The sequence below is a fragment of the Salvelinus alpinus genome, chromosome 13 (assembly GCF_045679555.1).
Source record: "Salvelinus alpinus chromosome 13, SLU_Salpinus.1, whole genome shotgun sequence".
Classification (NCBI taxonomy): Eukaryota; Metazoa; Chordata; class Actinopteri; order Salmoniformes; family Salmonidae; genus Salvelinus; species Salvelinus alpinus.
In genome coordinates, this window is record NC_092098.1 from 36,392,043 (window position 1) to 36,410,048 (window position 18,006).

Here is an 18,006-nt window from a genome sequence, read left to right on the forward strand (position 1 = left end):
TTCTAGCAAAGTCTTCAAATTCAAGAAAACGCTCAATTATTTCCCATTTACCTGTTCCCTGAACTTTATCTTTGTGTACATGTCTCACCAATAATACATTTTGCTCAGTATGGGAAATGTCTGGAGTTGCATCACATATAACCGAGTAATAGTTTGCATCTTCTCTTTCATAAAGTTTTGTTTTCAAAACCCTTTGACCACATATTCCTCTCGTTTTGTCTCTCAGGGCTGAGGTAATGAGTCAGTCGTGCTCCTTTCTTTTTGTCCCTGACTTTGTGTAAGTGCTAAGGTAATAGCGTGTCACAATTTGACAACAGTTCAAGTAAGCCTAGGTAATGTCCATTATGCACATCAAGATTGAGTGATTTCCCCCGTAATGGCAGATTCCTAGATGCTAAGTACAGTATCACATTCAAAATAATTTCTAGAAGTCTCTGTTTTTATACATTTCTGACTAGATTTGTTTCTGCAGCTGACTGTCTATACCTCTAGCTGTTGTTATGGTATGCAGCAGATTTTTCAATTTCTAGTAACAGTTCATGCTCTGGTAGTTTGCCATACATTCTCCTCCATTTCACTGATTATATCTGATAGCCATCCTTAATATTCAGAGAACTGGGTGATGGTTTACTTTGCTCATGAGAAATGAAATGAAATGAAATATGCCTTTACACTCTTACTATAAATAAGGCAGTCTCTCTGCAACATCTCTTCCGTTTTCTGACTTACTGTACTGTAAATAGTTGGGGAATGGCTTGCCTTCAGAGTCTGGGGGTATGGTTTTATACAGTTCTGTCTCCTCACCACACCTCTTGGCTAGTCTGCGAACAATAGCTTCTCTTTCATGGTCTTGTACTTTCTCTGGCCACAGTGCTGGATATTCTAAAACCTCATCTTCATCACTTTGAATTTGTCCACTCTTCCTTTCCCTTATTACTTGCTTGTTCAATCTCTTCTGTCACTCCTTCACTGGCACTGCTGCTACTCTAACTCCTCTTCCTCCTCTCCTCTGCATCTGAGTCTGTCTGACAGCTTTCTGCTGAGATTCTGCCTACCTGGGGCTCTCTAGGCACTAGGAAGTGAGTAAACAAAGGGAATTTCAGGTTTAATGTTTGCTCCTACAAAAGGTTACCATACTACAAAATCTATTACTGAAGGAAAAAACGTTTTTATAGTGTGTGTAATTTATATAAAAGAGAATACGTATTTAAGTGTGTCTAAGTCATCATGTGTCTAACTTTACAATTTAAAAATGGTCTAGTTATGCTGCTGCTACAAAACAACTGCCTCATCTCCAAGGTCCGCTGTTTCAACTTCATGTAGTAGACACACGCTGGGATCTTTGTCTACAGCAGTAGTAGTAGCAGCAGCATCTACAGTATGGATAGGTAGGCTACATGTTAGCCATAGCTGGTAGTGGTAGCTCATCATCATGTTAATAATTACTGCTCTGACCGAGCCGAGTGAGTCCACGGGGGGCAGCTACCTGTAGCTTGCACACTATCAAGCTAGCTATATTGGCTAGCTAGGCTACTCAGTTCGGCAGGCCATCTGCACTGACTTACCACTCGAATCGTTCTCGTTTTTTCCCCTGAAAGACAGCTGCATCTTTCCTTTTCTGGAAACCCTTTTTTTTTTTTGAGGGGGGCATAGTGGTCATCTCTCGTGAATGCTTAGGCTACATGCCGGAGCAACTGTCTGATCAGCTGTATTTTTTTTCTCCTTGTGGAGAATGGACCAAACATGTACTTTATGGGGGGGGGGGGGGGGAGACAAACGGGATGGTTGGGTAGAGATGCCTGATCCGATTATGGTTATATGTTTTAAATTTCATCACAGATTTTTTTGTCTATCATTTTTTTTAAATGATAAATCATTTTCTAAACATTTAGGGGCCGCTACCAGGCTAGGGCCCCATGAATCTTTCATGTTTTCCCCCTTAACGACGCCCTTGGCTGTAATCATCCCTGCCAGAGGTGATTTTAACATGTCCAAATTCCAGCCATAAATGTGTATTCACAACGTTTGTTTTCAACAGAGAACTCATAGATTTTGGTTTTAGTTGAATCCACAGTTTAGCATGTAGCTCTACAAGTGTTTTCCTGTTTGATTGTTGGGATTGTTGTTTTAGTCCGACAATCGGGATGCAAGGGGCTTATGTTAATTTTTCAATGTTATATGTCGTTTCCGTCCTAAAGAGACAAAGGTCACTTCAGTGTTCAAGTGAAAGTTGAAACTAGGGATGCACGATATATCAGTGAACATATCGGAATCGGACCATATTAGCTAAAAATGCCAGCATTGGTATCGGCCGATGTCTAGTTTAACACTGATGTGAAAAACCGATGTCAAAGCTGACGTGCATACCTATATAAACGTAGGTATATAACGTAATGACGCCACGTAAAATGTTGCACTACACGTGCAACACAGCATTCCTAACCTAGAGCCCACAATGTATGCTGTGTAGATCGAGCAGTCAACAAGTTGGGCAGTCATTTGAAAGAGTAAGAACATTTCAGCGTGACAACTCAAAGGCGAAATCCATTAACGGCAGGATAATGGAATTCATTGCCCTTGACAATCAACCGTTCTCTGTCGTGGGTGATGTTGGCTTTCGCGACTGTTCGAACACCGGTACACACTAACGTTACCAAGTGCGCTATTGTTCAGATGTTGCCCTACCGGAGTTACACAGTAATAGCATAACTGCTATTAGCTCACAACATACTATGGAACGCCGTTTGGGTCTTTGCGTGTCAAAAAAGATACACGTCAAATAACACTATTTCACAATAACACTATTTGACACGTTAAATAACACAGTTCTATTATAGAATGTTGTGTGTTCTGAATTTGCACGAGCAAGCCAAGCGCCACCACTACTATTAGTAACACTGTCAAAGCTCTACAAAAAAAGTCTGCAAACACCGGCCACAAATGATGTGTATACAATGCCGCGATGGTAATAAAGCATTATTTGTTCGACCGCAACTTCTGGGGTAGCTAGCTAGCTTTATCTTGGTACCTAGCTAGTGTAATAAATGCTGTTTTTATTTGACCTTAACACATAGCTATAATACTGTTATAATGCCTTCCTTATTAAAGCAGACTTTGTTGCAAATATCTTGCTACACCCCACAGTTAAACACCATCTGCCCGTAACAGATACAAACCTCACTCCCCCACGCAGGGGAGGATGGCTGACTCAGACCTTTTATTACCACTGATAAGGGAGGCATGCCATTATACGAGCACGCACACGCACATGCACACACACACACACACACACACACACACACACACACACCCTTGTTTCAGGCTGGGTTTCCAAGAACAAAGAACAGTGCCAAGAACCAATGAGGCATTGACACCAGCGTGGAGGAGACGGGCCTCCACTTACAACGACCAGTCAGGAGCACGAACTGCCAGAATCTACCTACGTCATTCACTGTATAAAATGTACTGCACAATATGTTTCGGGACTCGCTTCTGCTAGTTCCTTTTGAGCTAAATGAACGAGTCCGTGCACGCTTTGCGCAGATATCTTTACCTCCGAATAGACTGTCTTTACTATATACCGATCCACCCTGTCCAGCGTCTTGACTTGGTCTCATTTCTCTAGTAACGAATCATCAACACTAGCACCAATACATCCAGCCTGAAAACAATGACAAGTATAAACTGCAGTCATTTTCCCTATTCTTAGCAATGATTTAGGACTCCTTGTAAGTATTAGCTAGGTAGCTACTTGTTATTCGCCTATTGAAATTGAACTTCAGTTCATGAAAATAAATAGCTAGCCAGCTACTTAACCCTGTTGCCTAAAGCTAACGTTATACGCAGCCAGCTAGCTTCATCTGGCTAGTGAGGCTCGACCGGACCGAGTTGTGTTGTGAAGCTAGCCACAATAGTGGAATTTGTGGTTTGCCTTCAAAATAAAAGTACCTCTTTGAAAGTGATGCAGAAGGTTACAATTGGTGGAATCATGCCATATTTAGACTAGATAATGTTAAACAAGGTTGGAATGTGAAGTAAAATGGGGTGTCAGTCTACTCGGTGACACACACAGAACACAAATGTTTAGAGTTTATGCAAATATTAGCATTGTAGCTCTTATCGCGGGACTGTGATGGTGGGAAATGACCTCCCCAGTCAGCCTATTGTGTGTCTTGACATTCATATTGCACTGTACAGCTTTACCTAAGGATTGGGGATCAATAAAATGTGGTATCAGTTTACTCAATACCCAAGATATTTTTTCCCAATGTCCTCCTCAGAGTTGTCAGACTCGAAAACATCTACGTAGTATTGTTTTTCCTTGGGAATAGTGTTCAATAAACATAGGTTGCCAATAAATGTGGCTCAATTCAGTTGTTTCAGAGTCTCACAATAAGAGCTACGACGCTAATGTTCTCTGGGTGTCACTGAATAGACTGATAACCCATGCCATTGATCCACAATCCATAGGTAAGGCTGGACAGTGAAATAATTATGCCCCCAATGCAATTCTAAAGTATAATACATCCAGTGTGATTTCAACAGATCTTTGGAAAAGTAACTTCTTACGGCTGAAATCCCGTTAACGGGATCGATATGACAACAGCCAGTGAAAGTGCAGGGCACCAAATTCAAACAACAGAAATCTCATAATTAAAATTCCTCAAACATACAAGTATTATACACCATTTTAAAGATAAACTTGTTGTTAATCCCACCACAGTGTCCGATTTCAAAAAGGCTTTACGACGAAAGCATACCATGCGATTATGTTAGGTCAGCACCTAGTCACAGAAAAACACAGCCATTTTTCCAGCCAAAGAAAGGAGTCACAAAAAGCAGAAATAGAGATAAAATGAATCACTAACCTTTGATGATCTTCATCAGATGACACTCATAGGACTTCATGTTACACAATACATGTATGTTTTGTTCGATAAAGTTCATATTTATATCCAAAAATCTTAGTTTACATTGGCGCGTTATGTTCAGTAATGTTTTGCTTCCAAAACCTCCGGTGATTTTGCAGAGAGCCAATTTACAGAAATACTCATAATAAACATTGATAAAAGATACAAGTGTTTTGCATGGAATTATAGATAAACTTCTCCTTAATGCAACCACTGTGTCAGATTTCAAAAAAGCTTTACGGAAAAAGCACACCATGCAATAATCTGAGTACAGCGCTCAGAGACCAAAACAAGCCATACAGATACCCACCATGTTGTGGAGTCAGAAGTCAGAAATAGCATTATAAATATTCACTTACCTTTGATGATCTTCATTAGAATGCACTCCCAGGAATCCCAGTTCCACAATAAATGTTTGTTTTGTTCGATAAAATCCATCATTTATGTCCAAATACCTCCTTTTTGTTTGCGCGTTTAGTTCACAAATCCAAATTCATGAGGCGCAGGCCAGACGAAAAGTCAAAAGGTTCCATTACAGTTTGTAGAAACATGTCAAATGATGTATAGAATCAATCTTTAGGATGTATTTATCATAAATCTTCAATAATATTCCAACCGGACAATTCCTTTGTCTTTAGAAATGAAAAGGAACGCAGCTACCTCTCACGGGCGCACGCCTGACTGAGCTCATAGCCTTCTGCCAGACCCCTTAGTCAAACAGCTCTTATTCTCTCCCCATTCACAGTAGAAGCCTGAAACAATGTTCTAAAGACTGTTGACATCTAGTGGAAGCCTTAGGAAGTGTGACCCCATAGACACTGTATATTGGATAGGCAAAGACTTGATAACCTACAAACCTCAGATTTCCCACTTCCTGGTTGGATTTTTCTCAGGTTTTTGCCATATGAGTTCTGTTATACTCACAGACATCATTCAAACAGTTTTAGAAACTTCAGTGTTTTCTATCCAAATCTAATAATAATATGCATATCTTAGCTTCTGGGCCTGAATAGCAGGCAGTTTACTCTGGGCACCTTATTCATCCAAGCTACTCAATACTGCCCCCAGCCATAAGAAGTTAACAAAATTGTATTTTGCTGATTTTATATAACAACATTCCAACCTCGTTTAGCATGATCTATTCAATTATGGCATAATTCTACTATTTGTATTAATTTGCATACTGTCAATGACAAACTTTTATTTTGAAGGCTAACCGCAAAGTCCACTATTGTGACTAATCCTTATTGTGGCTAGCTTCACATAGATGGGTCCGACCACCATTAATCAAATAAGAACGTCTTATAAATGAGGGTCATTTTAGATGATGACACCTAGCTATATAGCTAGCTAACTATAGCTACTGAAACAGATTATGTCATTCTGCTATGTTTTTGGGGAAGAACATTGTTTGCAACCATGAGCTAGCTTGCTTTTCTTTTAATGACCAGCACCGTAGGTGCGCGAGACAACTTTACCAGCATCATAGTAGACGTATCAATGAATCGTTGTGACATATGAAATACGAGTGATAGTGTAATCAATGTCTAATAACTACGTAGAAAAACTATGAACATGTTCAATTATGTGACGTGCAGTCATATTCAGGTCCTGATTGGTCAACAAGCTTATTTGACACGTCAAATAGTGTTATTTGACGCGCAAAGACCCAAATGGTGTTCCATAGTATGAGAAATCCTGGTTGAGAATGAAACGACTGAACGACGAAACAGCACAGTAAGTGAAAGAAATAGGTTTTGATTATGTTTTACTGGTAATGTGAACATGCGTGAATGCCAACAAAATAACTTTTTGGTCAGTGTGGTATGTGTGTAACCTTTATTTAACTAGGCAAGTCAGTTAAGAACAAATTCTTATTTACAATGACGGCCTACCCCGGACAATGCTGGGCCAATTGTGCGCTGCCCTAAGCGACACCCAATCATGGCCGGATGTGATACAGCCTGGATTCGAACCAGGGACTGTAGTGACATCTTGCACTGAGATGCAGTGCCTTAGACCGTTGCGTCCATGTGTGTGTGTTAACTATTTAACTGCACTAGAATGCTTAAAAGGCTGCTAAAATAAAAAATATCGGTTATCATTAAAAATAAAATAATAATTAACAAGGAAAATATTGGATATCGGTATCGGCCAAAAATGTCATATCGGTGCATCACTAGTTGAAACATTACCAGATTTTTTTCAAATGAACGATTACCATTCTGTTATTACATTTGAAACCCAACCCACGCTTAATCCACTAAAATATGACACATTCAATTTAAAAAAGGTCTTAACAGCCTGGTTAAGAGGAAAAGAGTCTATACATACCTTAAGAAATTAAAGGCTGCCATTGTGTTCTTACAAGAAACACAACTTACAGCAAGTAAACATTAGAAATTAAAGAGGAAATGGGTGGGACAACTTTTTGCATCCTCTCAATTTTGATGAATAGACATCCTTTTGTATCAGCAGGTTTGTTTTGGTGCAGGAGCATATATATAGCATATGGACCCAATTGAATATTTATGCTTCTAACTTCGATGACCATATGTTTATTCAGAATGTATTCCTTCAGATTGCTCAAGCACCACCAGGCTGGCTACTGGCTGGAGGAGATGTAAATGTTTGTTTAGATACAGTTCTTGATAGGTACTCTGATAACCCCTCTCCTCTTACCAAAGCCGCCAAGCTCACCCTGTCATTCATAAAGGATCTCAATTCACTAGACGTCTGGAGACAGATGCATCCACATTTTCATTAACACCCACACATGCATAGAAACTTTTTTGCAATCAAAAACTTTTTCATAAAGATACCGATTAGATTGCTTAGTAACCATTCTCCTCTGGTATTATCAATCTCCATCCCTACCAAGGTAAATGTAGCATATAGATGGAAACTAAATGCTTCTCTCCTGAAGCAACCTGCATTTTGTACATTCAAAGAGCAGATCAATATTTTTACTTTGACAAACAAACCCTCCGCTCCTGACAGTTTCGTTCTTTGAGATGCATTGAAAGCCTATCTGAGGGGATAAATCATTGCCTATACTAAAGGGTTGAAGAGAAAATAAGGGGCCGAACTAAAATGTCCTTGAATCTTAAAATGCTATACATTTTTTAAATCTTTTTTCACACAGGCTCTTGGTAAATAAAAAACAAACATAATACCTGGAACACGTATAAAGCTGAGAGGGTCATTACTAAATCAAAACAGCGTTGCTACGAACTTGGAGAGAAAGCACACAAAGTATTGGCATAGCAACTGAAAGCAGAGGAAAGTAAGAGGACAATTAATGCCATGGAAACTCTTACTGAACTCTAATTCTTTCAACCCTACTGAAATGAATGATACTTTTAAGAAATACTACGAGCACCTCTATACTTCCCAATCAAGCGATGATCTATCGGGGATTGACTATTTTCTCTCCTCTCTCAACCTCCCATGCCTGTCAGAGGAGGACAGAGAACGCCTGAGTGAACAGTTCTCAGTCCCTGAATTGTTGGAGGCCTTTAAATCTTTACCTTTTAATACATCTCCTGGGGAGGATGCCTTCCCCCCCAGAGTTCTATAAAGAATTTAAAGGACCTGTTGGTACCCTACCTTATGGAAGTACTTTAAAAAAGCTGGGGAGGACAACTGCTTTCCAGAGTCTCTCTCAAAAGCTGTGATTACAGTAATTCACAAGAAAGGGGAAAACCTGCTAAAGTGCGTCTCCTATAGACCACTCTCTCTCCTTAATACAGACTGTAAACTGGTCACCACGATGCTATCTTAAAGACTGGAGTCATTGCTCCCTCTGCTGGCCAACCCAGATCAGACCAGCTTCATAATTAATCTCAGAAGGTTCTTTGATATAATTCACCTTGCTAACAAAAACAAAATACCTAGTGTCGCCATCTCCCTCAACGCTGAAAAGGCCTTTGATAGGGTTAAATGTCCATATCGGTTTCGCATTTTGGAAAAGTTCAGTTTAGGAACCATGTTTGTAAATTTGATAAAAATCACTCTGCAAAATGTCCTGAAGCTAGGATTGCTACCAACAGGATTACATCCTCCTCTCTATAGGGGGAACAGACAGGGGTGCCCTGTTAGCCCCCACCTCTTCGACCCTCGCCATCGAACCGTTGCCTGAAGCCATTAGAACACAAGTTCAACCCTGGTATCTCTTCCCTATGTTTTAGATGTGGCTCAGATGAAGGAACCTCCCTCCTTTCCACTTGGCAGTGTTCAAAGCTACACAGTTTCTGGGAAGGGGTATCCGATATCATATCTTCAATTCATGGGGCTGCATTCCCTATAGACCCCGGAGGTCTGTCTACTGGGTAACTTTACTAATTCCAATCTTAGGCAAAATCAATGCTATAAAGCTAACAGAAATCTTACTAGCGATTGCCAAGAAAAGTATTGCCTTGAAATTGAAATCAGATCGCCACATTGCATTTAGCAGGGGGATAGCTGAAGTTAATAGTCGTATCCCACTGGAGAAAATGACTTACTGCTTTAGGAGACATTTTACAGAATTTGGCAACCCTTTATTGATTATATGGGGAATCTCCCCTCACATCATATTGATTGCATCTCTGTATAATCCTCATGTAATGTTTCACACTTAATGTATAATATGTAGCCTACTGCACGTGATCATATGATCCAATGTCTCATATTTTTTAATTCATTTTAATTTGTCTGTTGTCTTGTAAGGTTAATGTCACTTTGTTATATTGTTGTCTAATGTATATTTTTTGGTTTAGGAAAAAAAGTGAAAAAGTATATAAAAGAAACTGCATGATCAATTACACAGGCGCACCTTCTGCTGGGGACAACACAAGTCCACTCAAATGTGTAGTTGTCACACAATACAATGCCAAAGATGTCTCAAGTTGAGGTAGCGTGCAATTGTCATGCTGACTGCAGAAATGTCCAGATCACAACCGCAGACCATGTGTAACCACGGCAGCCCAGGACCTCAAAATCCGGCTTCTTCACCTGCAGGATCGTCTGAGACCAGCCACCTGGACAGCTGATGAAACTGTGGGTTTGCACAACTGAAGAATTTCTGCACAAACTGTCAGACAGTCTCAGGGAAGCTCATCGGCGTGCTCGTCATCCTAACCAGGATCTTGACCTGACTGCAGTTCGGCGTCGTAACTGACTTCAGTGGACAAATGCTCACCTTCGATGGCCACTGGCACGCTGGAGAAGTGTGCTCATCACAGATGAATCCCGGTTTCAACTGTACCGGGCAGATGGCAAACAGCATGTATGGCTTCGTGTGGGCGAGCGGCTTGCTGATGTCAACGTTGTGAACAGAGTGCGCAATGGTGGCGGTGGGGTTATGGTATGGGCAGGCATAAGCTACAGACAACGAACACAATTGCATTTTATCAATGGCAATTTAAATGCACAGAGATACTGTGACGAGATGCTGAGGCCCATTGTCGTGCCATTCATCCGCCACCATCACTTTATGTTTCAGCAAAATAATGCACGCCCCCTTGTCACAAGGATCTGTACATAATTCCTGGAAGCTGAAAATGTCCCAATTCTTCTGTGGCCTGCATACTCACTAGACATTGTGCATGTTTGGGATGCTCTGGATTGACGTATACAACAGCGTGTTCCAGTTCCCGCAACTTTGCACAGCCATTGAAAAAGAGTGGGTCAGCATTCCACAGGCCACAATCAACAGCCTGATCAACTCTGTGAAGGAAATGTTTTGCACTGCTTGACGCAAATTGTGGTCACACCAAATACTGTCTGGTTTTCTGATCCACTCCCCTACCTTTTTCCTAAGAAATAAAACACGTTCCTTCTTCAGAAGTTCCAGCTAGGCAGGCTAACATTAGTTAGCTAATTAATTGTCTAGCTATCATACAGTAGGCGTATATTAATAGTTAATATAAGTAGACATGCAATCATAATTGACTGTAGAGCATATAAAGCACCCACAAGCTAACGGTGAGTGAAAACACAATCATCGAGGGATGACGAATTTCCAGCCAAGGGCAGTCCATTTAAAAATCATTCCTTCCTCCCTCGCCCTGCAAGTGTATACTCGTCAGACGTCATGATACGTCATCAGAAGTGTCCACTTAATTTGAGGGCTGTGGGGAGAGGGTGTGTCTGTTAAGTGTTTGGAATGCAGCCAAAGTCTTCACTATATTCCTTAAACAATGTAAACTATGCTTTGGTTCTATTATTGCTCACATAACTTCTATTTGGCACAGAATTGAAAAACAATTTAACTGGGAATCAAAATGGCATGCCTTACGAACTGGAGGGTGGCTTTTTGCAACCCCCAATTGTCGATATCATGGCCAGTAATGGTTTGAGAAAATTCCAAAATTTGAAAGGTAAATTGCTTTCGGAAAGTATTCAGACCCCTTCACTTTTTCCACATTGTGTTATGTTACAGCCATTCCTTCGACCTCATGGCTTGGTTTTTGCTTTGATATGCACGGTCAACTGTGGGACATTATATAGACAGGTGTGTGACATTCCAAAGCATGTTCAATCGATTGAATTTATTCTAAAATTGATTTAATTGTTTTTTTACCCCCCCTCAATCTACACACAATACCACCATAATGATGAAGCAAATATTTTTTTTTTTTTTTGGAAAATGTATTGAATATAAAACAGAAATATCATATTAACATAAGTATTCAGACCCTTCGCTCAGTACTTTGTTGAAGCACCTTTTGCAGCGATTACAGCCTAGATTCTTCTTGGGTATGACACTACAGGCTTCTCCTATTCTTCTCTGCAGATCCTCTCAAGCTCTGTCAGGTTGGATGGGGAGGGTCGCTGCACAGCTATTTACAGGTCTCTCCAGAGATGTTCAGGTTCAAGTCCGGGCTCTGGCTGGGCCACTCAAGGACATTCAGAGACTTGTTCCGAAGCCACTACTGCATTATCTTGCCCCAGTCTGAGGTCCTGAGCGCTCTGGAGCAGGTTACCATCAAGGATCTCTCTGTACTTTTCTCCATTCATCTTTCCCTCGATCCTGATTAGTCTCCCAGTCCCTGCCACTGAGAAACATCCCCACAGCATGATGCTGCCACCACCATGCTTCACAATATGGATGGTGCCAGGTTACCTCCAGACATGACGCTTGACATTCAGGCCTAAGGTGTTCAATCTTGGTTTCATCAGACCAGAGAATCTTGAGTCCTTTAGGTGCCTTTTGCAAATTTCAAGCGGGCTGTCATGTTCCTTTTACTGAGGAGTGGCTTCCATCTGGCCACAAAGTCCTGATTGATGGGAGTGCTGCAGAGATGGTTGTCCTTCTTGAAAGTTCTATCTTCACAGAGGAACTCAGGTGCTACGTCAGAGTGACCATCGGGTTTTTGGTCACCTCCCTGACCAAGGCCCTTCTCCCCCGATTGCTCAGTTTGGCCAGGCGGCCAGCTCTAGGAAATGTCTTGGGGGTTCCAAACTTCTTCCATTTAAGAATGATGGAGGCCACTGTGTTCTCGGGGACCTTCAATGCTGCAGACATTTTTGGTACCCTTCCCCAGATCTGTGCCTCGACACAATCCTGTCTTGGAGCTCTATGGACAATTCCTTCGACCTCACGGCTTGGTTTTTGCTCTGATATGCACGGTCAACTGTGGGACCTTATATAGACAGGTGTGTGACTTTCCAAAGCATGTTCAATCAATTGAATTTACCACAGGTGGACTCCAATCAAGTTGTAGAAACATCAAGGATGATCAATGGAAACAGGATGCACCTGAGCTCAATTTCAGGTCTCATAGCAAAGGGTCTGAATAGTTTTTTTCTCTTTAATACATTTGCAAACATTTCTAAAAACATGTTTTCGCCTTGCAATTTTGGGGTATTGTGTGTAGTACTTTCTCAATGCACTGTACATGCAACTCCTTTTTTTATACTGTATTTTCTCACCGCCCTTACATATTTTATTAATCACATGTTCTTGTGTTAAACAAAGCGATTTGAGTGGAAAAAAATTCACACAAAAAACAACAATACTAGTAATGAAAAAGAAAGCACTTCTAATAATCAAATTCACACCATAGTCTTAAATTGCAGGATAACCTTTCTTTCACATTGATTTCGACAAAAAATGTAATGGATTGGTGTTTCAGCAGACTCAATGAAGAGTTCGTTGTTCGCTGGGATATCCACCTGTGACATGCACACAGTTACAAGCCTGGCTTGAGTTAACAGCAGGTACAGGGTCAATATTCACCTCCCTAAAATGGATGAAGCCTGAGTTGGAATGTGAAGCTAACTAAAGCTGGCTAGCTTTAGAAAATCCTGCATAGATTTAGCTAGCGTCGTAGTATACCCCTCAGGTCTTTGATAGCACCTTGATTAATTTCTCGGACATCATGAACCGTGATGCGAGTGGTGTAACAAGGTGATAAAATAAACAAATAAATGACATTTGCCATTAACAAAAATTAGTAGCGCTAGTAAGTCAGACAGACAAAATTGTCTTAATGTGCAATATTATCCCCCATTATACTGTAATTGACATGTGTCGCTATTTGCAGGCGGAAATATGACATGTACCATCTTTAACTTTGTCAAGAAAAACTCAGAGGGGTGTGGGGGGGGGGGTGCTATGGGGAAGGCATGCATAGCGTGCATACACACCTGACACCGAGTCACAGTTTCTCCATTGGTGAAACAGCTAGCTAGTGTGCACATGTTATGCAACTAAGAATCACTCAAATAAAGTAATTAATTAATTTTGAAACGTATCCTAATCATTTTAATTAAAAGGGTATATCTCAGTCACTGATACAAATATCTACATAAAACCATAGAAATGGTTATTGTGCTTTTGCTCGATGCTATCAAATCAGGGATGGCAATCAATGATGTAATGTATGTATCATGAGAGCTAGGCTTGTTAATGTAAGGATATAATATCATGGGGCTTCATGGCATATCAATGAGTGGATACCATGGGTCATTAATAACAAAAACTGGTCAACAAAATACAATAATCCTTGACTTTGAAAATATGGGATGGATTGCAGGCATACTTACTTAGGTACAGACTATGGAAATGCTGTATCTGAAAGATGAAGATGAATCTGTCAGTCAGGCTTTTTCATGCGATGATGATGACCTATAAAATACAAGACACTTCTCTCAGTCAAGCGATTCATTTGCAATGCTTGGTTAATGCACCAAACAACCACAGAGGCTAGCGTTCTAGTTGTATTCTTCAGCAGGCATAGTAAACATGCTTATTAATCATCCCTGTGACAATAACTTAAAACGTGTGTATAGTCAAGTCTTCGATATGTGATAAAGCTTCAAACTATGGTGGGACATTATTTGTTGTTGATGAAGTAGTGTCGATCCTAAATTCGTGCAGCCTATCGGACATAAATGCACTTCAGGCAACGTTGACAACTATGGAGTAATTAACGTTCAGTACACAATAAAATACGCAATATCTGGTAGATATAGATCAGTAGAGATTATATACTACAGTATTGCAGCGTTTGTTTTCAGGTAAAACCGGTGCTGCCTGCAAACCCGATTAGGCTGTCACGGAATCAATAAAAGTGTACCCACGGTAAACATTCTATGAACATCAGTTTATACTAATTGATTAATCATATTTTGTTGATCGAGCCCAACGTTCTTTATATTAAGCTCAAATGTGCATATTCGTGCAAAATGTCGATCTAGGGTCTGACATGACAGACAAGCGAATGAGAGTCCATCTTGCTTTGGTGAAAATGAAAATATCACTCCTGTCAAACTCATATGCATTAATTGAAAAAGGTATTCCATGTACAAATCGTCACCTTCCATTACTTAAACTAGGGATTTTCCGTCCAGAAAATTGCGGCAAACCGTTTGATGTGCATGGTCTCCATTTCCTACCAGTTACTATGAATAAAAGTAGCTTGTTAGCTTGCTAGCTCTCAAACGCGAATTGCTCCAGTCCGTCCGCTGAACGTGTCATTATGCAAAACATGCAATGGGTCCAAAAGCCCACGAGCCACTAAGTGACAAGCATCCATGGAATTGTAAGCAAACTTCACTCAGTTGATGGTTTTCACGTATTCGAACACTGCCATCATTCGCTTAGTAACAATGTAGCCGTGCATTTCATGGGGGAAGTGCTCCAGCTTAGCCATGTCGTACATGTTGTCTCAGGCTTTTGCATAGTCGTTTTTTTTTTTTTTACAGAACAGTGACTTAAAATGTACACCAAACGCCTTCGATGAATGGAATTCACGATTAAAACAACAACTTTATAAATGAAAGCCCCTATTAGACATACAATAATTCACGAAAAACAAAAAAGCACCACGCTGACCACTTCCAGAGCCGCGATAACCAGCACAGATCTCACACTGGATGACTGAGTCATTTTGGGGAAAACGACAGGGATATTTATAAGGGATAAAATACCAACACGTTCTCTGTCATGACGGCATATAAATATTAAAACATACCTCTGATACCCAGCTCGAATACAAGGGCCCTCTCATCCCCATCAGCGTCCTTCTTAAAACTTATTGACACATAACAGTTCGGCACTGGCTGTACAATAACACAAATAGGAACACTTCACCGGATGAACGCTACAGTCAGCGCGAGGCTCAACACAACATTCCGAAATCACCAAACTAACAATGACAATTCTAGAATTCTATCTAAATAAGATAAATTATTATTTTCATTAGGTCGCAGTACTTTCGTTTTCCTCGGACAAATTTATACTCGTGTCTAATCTACCCTCCCCGTTCGCAAAGTATTCTTGCGAAGCCTTGTGCAGTAGGCTATGATGTTCATAGCCAGTACTGACTGGCCTAGCCATTTCATCATAAACTATTCAGATTCTGGCCTTACAGCACACATATTTTAAACAAACTTTGTTATTGCAACATTTTTGAAACAGGTCACTTAAAAGATGTGACTGGAGAGAAACTGATGACTGTTTAAGCAGAAAGCCATGCCTGTGTCTCAGTCGTGTGTGACTACTTAATAATTAGCTTCCTGGGTGTTGCGTTACTGTAGGGATCGGAGTGTTGGGAAAATAAAGTGTAACAGTAAAAGTATGCCAGCACTCACCCGCAACAGGCCACCCAGAATGTAAAGCAAGCTAAATAATTAGATGGTGGTGCTCCAACTGAGCCGTTGTCCACCTCATTCACCCTCTCTTAGTGTGCTTCTTTGATCAGAACAGTTTTTGCAACACACAGTACTGTACATGCAGAGTGAAAATATCCTTACCATGTAAGGCTGGTCGTGATTGGACGATAGTTTGAACGACCGCCGAAACAACCACACAGAGAGAACATTACAGTTGTGTATTGTTCTGAGACAGCAAGAGTAATATAACGTCTTCATAATGTTCAGGACATGTACAGTTACACTGCATAACCAGGTACTGTAGAGCGATAAAAAAAATGCACAGAAGGCCATACTTTTAAATGCAGATGTAATCAGATTGTAAATTAAATGTACACCGTATAAGCATGAATAACGGCACATACAAATTGACAGTACAGGCAGCTATTATGTTTCATGGAATAAGCCTTTCAAGTCACATGTTAAATTACAATCATTAATTTAATGAAACATATCAAAGTTTCCTTTTCAGACATGAATTCTCCATGCAGTGCTTTCAGAAAGATTTCACACCCATTTACTTTTTACACATTTTTTTGTGTTACAAGATGGTATTAACATGGATTCAATTATATTTTTTTTGTCAACGATCTACACAAAATACTCTGTAATGTCTAAGTGGATGAAAAATTCTATCATTTGTAAAAAAAAAGTTATGAAAAATATAACACTATATCTTGATTAAATGTTAGAATGACCTTTGGCAGCGATTACCACTGTGAGTCTTTCTGGGAAAGTCTCTGAGCTTTACACACCTGGATTGTACGATATTTTCAAATTATTATTTTAAAAGTCTTCAAGCTCTGTCAAGTTGGTTGTTGATCATTGCTAGACAGCCATTTTCAAGTCTTGATTTTCAAGCCAATTTAAGTCAAAACTGTAACTAAGGCCACTCGGAACATTCCATTTTGTCTTGGTAAGCAACTCCAGTGTATATTTGGCCTTGTGTTTTAAGTTATTGTCCTGCTAAAAGGTGAATTTTTCTCTCAGTGTCTTTTGGAAAGCATACTGAAACAGGTTTTCCTCTAGGATTTTGCCTTTGCTTTGCTCTATTCTGATTCTTTTTAGCCCCCCCAAAATCCCTAGTCCATGCCGATGACAAGCATACATGATGCAACCACCACCAATACAAATACAAAACCAGTTATTGAGTGTAAGGGGGCAATAACTTTTTCACACAGGGGCATTCGGTGTTGCATAACATTGTTAATTATATAAATGAAATAAGTATCAATATGTTGTGTTATTTGTTCACTCAGGTTCCCTTTATCTAATATTAGGGACAGCAGTGGAAAAGGTGGAAAGTTTTAAGTTCCTCTGCGTACACATCACGGACAAACTGAAATGGTCCACCCAAACAGACAGTGCGGTGAAGAAGGCGCAACAGCACCTCTTCAACCTCAGGAGGCTGAAGAGATTTGTCTTGTCACCTAAAACCCTCACAAACTTTTACAGATGCACAATTGAGAGCATCCTGTCGGACTGTATCACCGCCTGGTATGGCAACTGCACTGCCCACAACCACAAGGCTCTCCAGAGGGTGGTGCCACAATGCATCACCGGGGGCAAACTACCTGACCTCCAGGACATCTACAGCACCCGATGTCACAGGAAGGACAAAAAGATCATCAAGGACAAAAATCAACCAAGCCATTGCCTGTTCACCCCGCTACAATCCAGAAGGCGAGGTCAGTACAGGTGCATCAAAGCTGGGACCGAGAGACTGAAAAACAACTTCTATCTCAAGGCCATCAAACAGCCATCACTAACACAGAGAGGCTGCTGACTACATACAGACTCAAAATCATTGGCCACTTTAATAAATGGATCACTAGTCACTTTAATAATGCCACTTTAATAATGTTTACATATCTTACATACTCATCTCATATGTCTATACTATATTTTATACTCATCTCATATGTCTATACTATATTTTATACTATCTATTGCA

At 40.3% G+C, this 18,006-nt stretch overlaps 1 protein-coding gene across 9 annotated transcripts in view; it reads right to left on the reverse strand.

Moving 5' to 3' along the window:
• Positions 1-16,141, reverse strand: part of LOC139537597 (HMG box transcription factor BBX-like) — a 40,964-nt gene extending 24,823 nt beyond the window's left edge. For 2 of the 9 annotated variants that reach the window (XM_071339089.1, XM_071339084.1), the window contains exons 1-2: positions 15,993-16,141; positions 13,944-14,025 (exon numbers count right to left, since the gene is read on the reverse strand). The gene's annotated coding sequence lies outside the window, so the exon portion shown is untranslated. Of the gene's footprint in view, positions 1-13,943; positions 14,026-14,716; positions 15,268-15,373; positions 15,682-15,992 lie in introns of those variants that run through there. The other 7 variants (XM_071339088.1, XM_071339083.1, XM_071339090.1 and 4 more) reach the window with 5 other exon arrangements.
• Between the last annotated feature and the right edge of the window lie 1,865 nt (positions 16,142-18,006).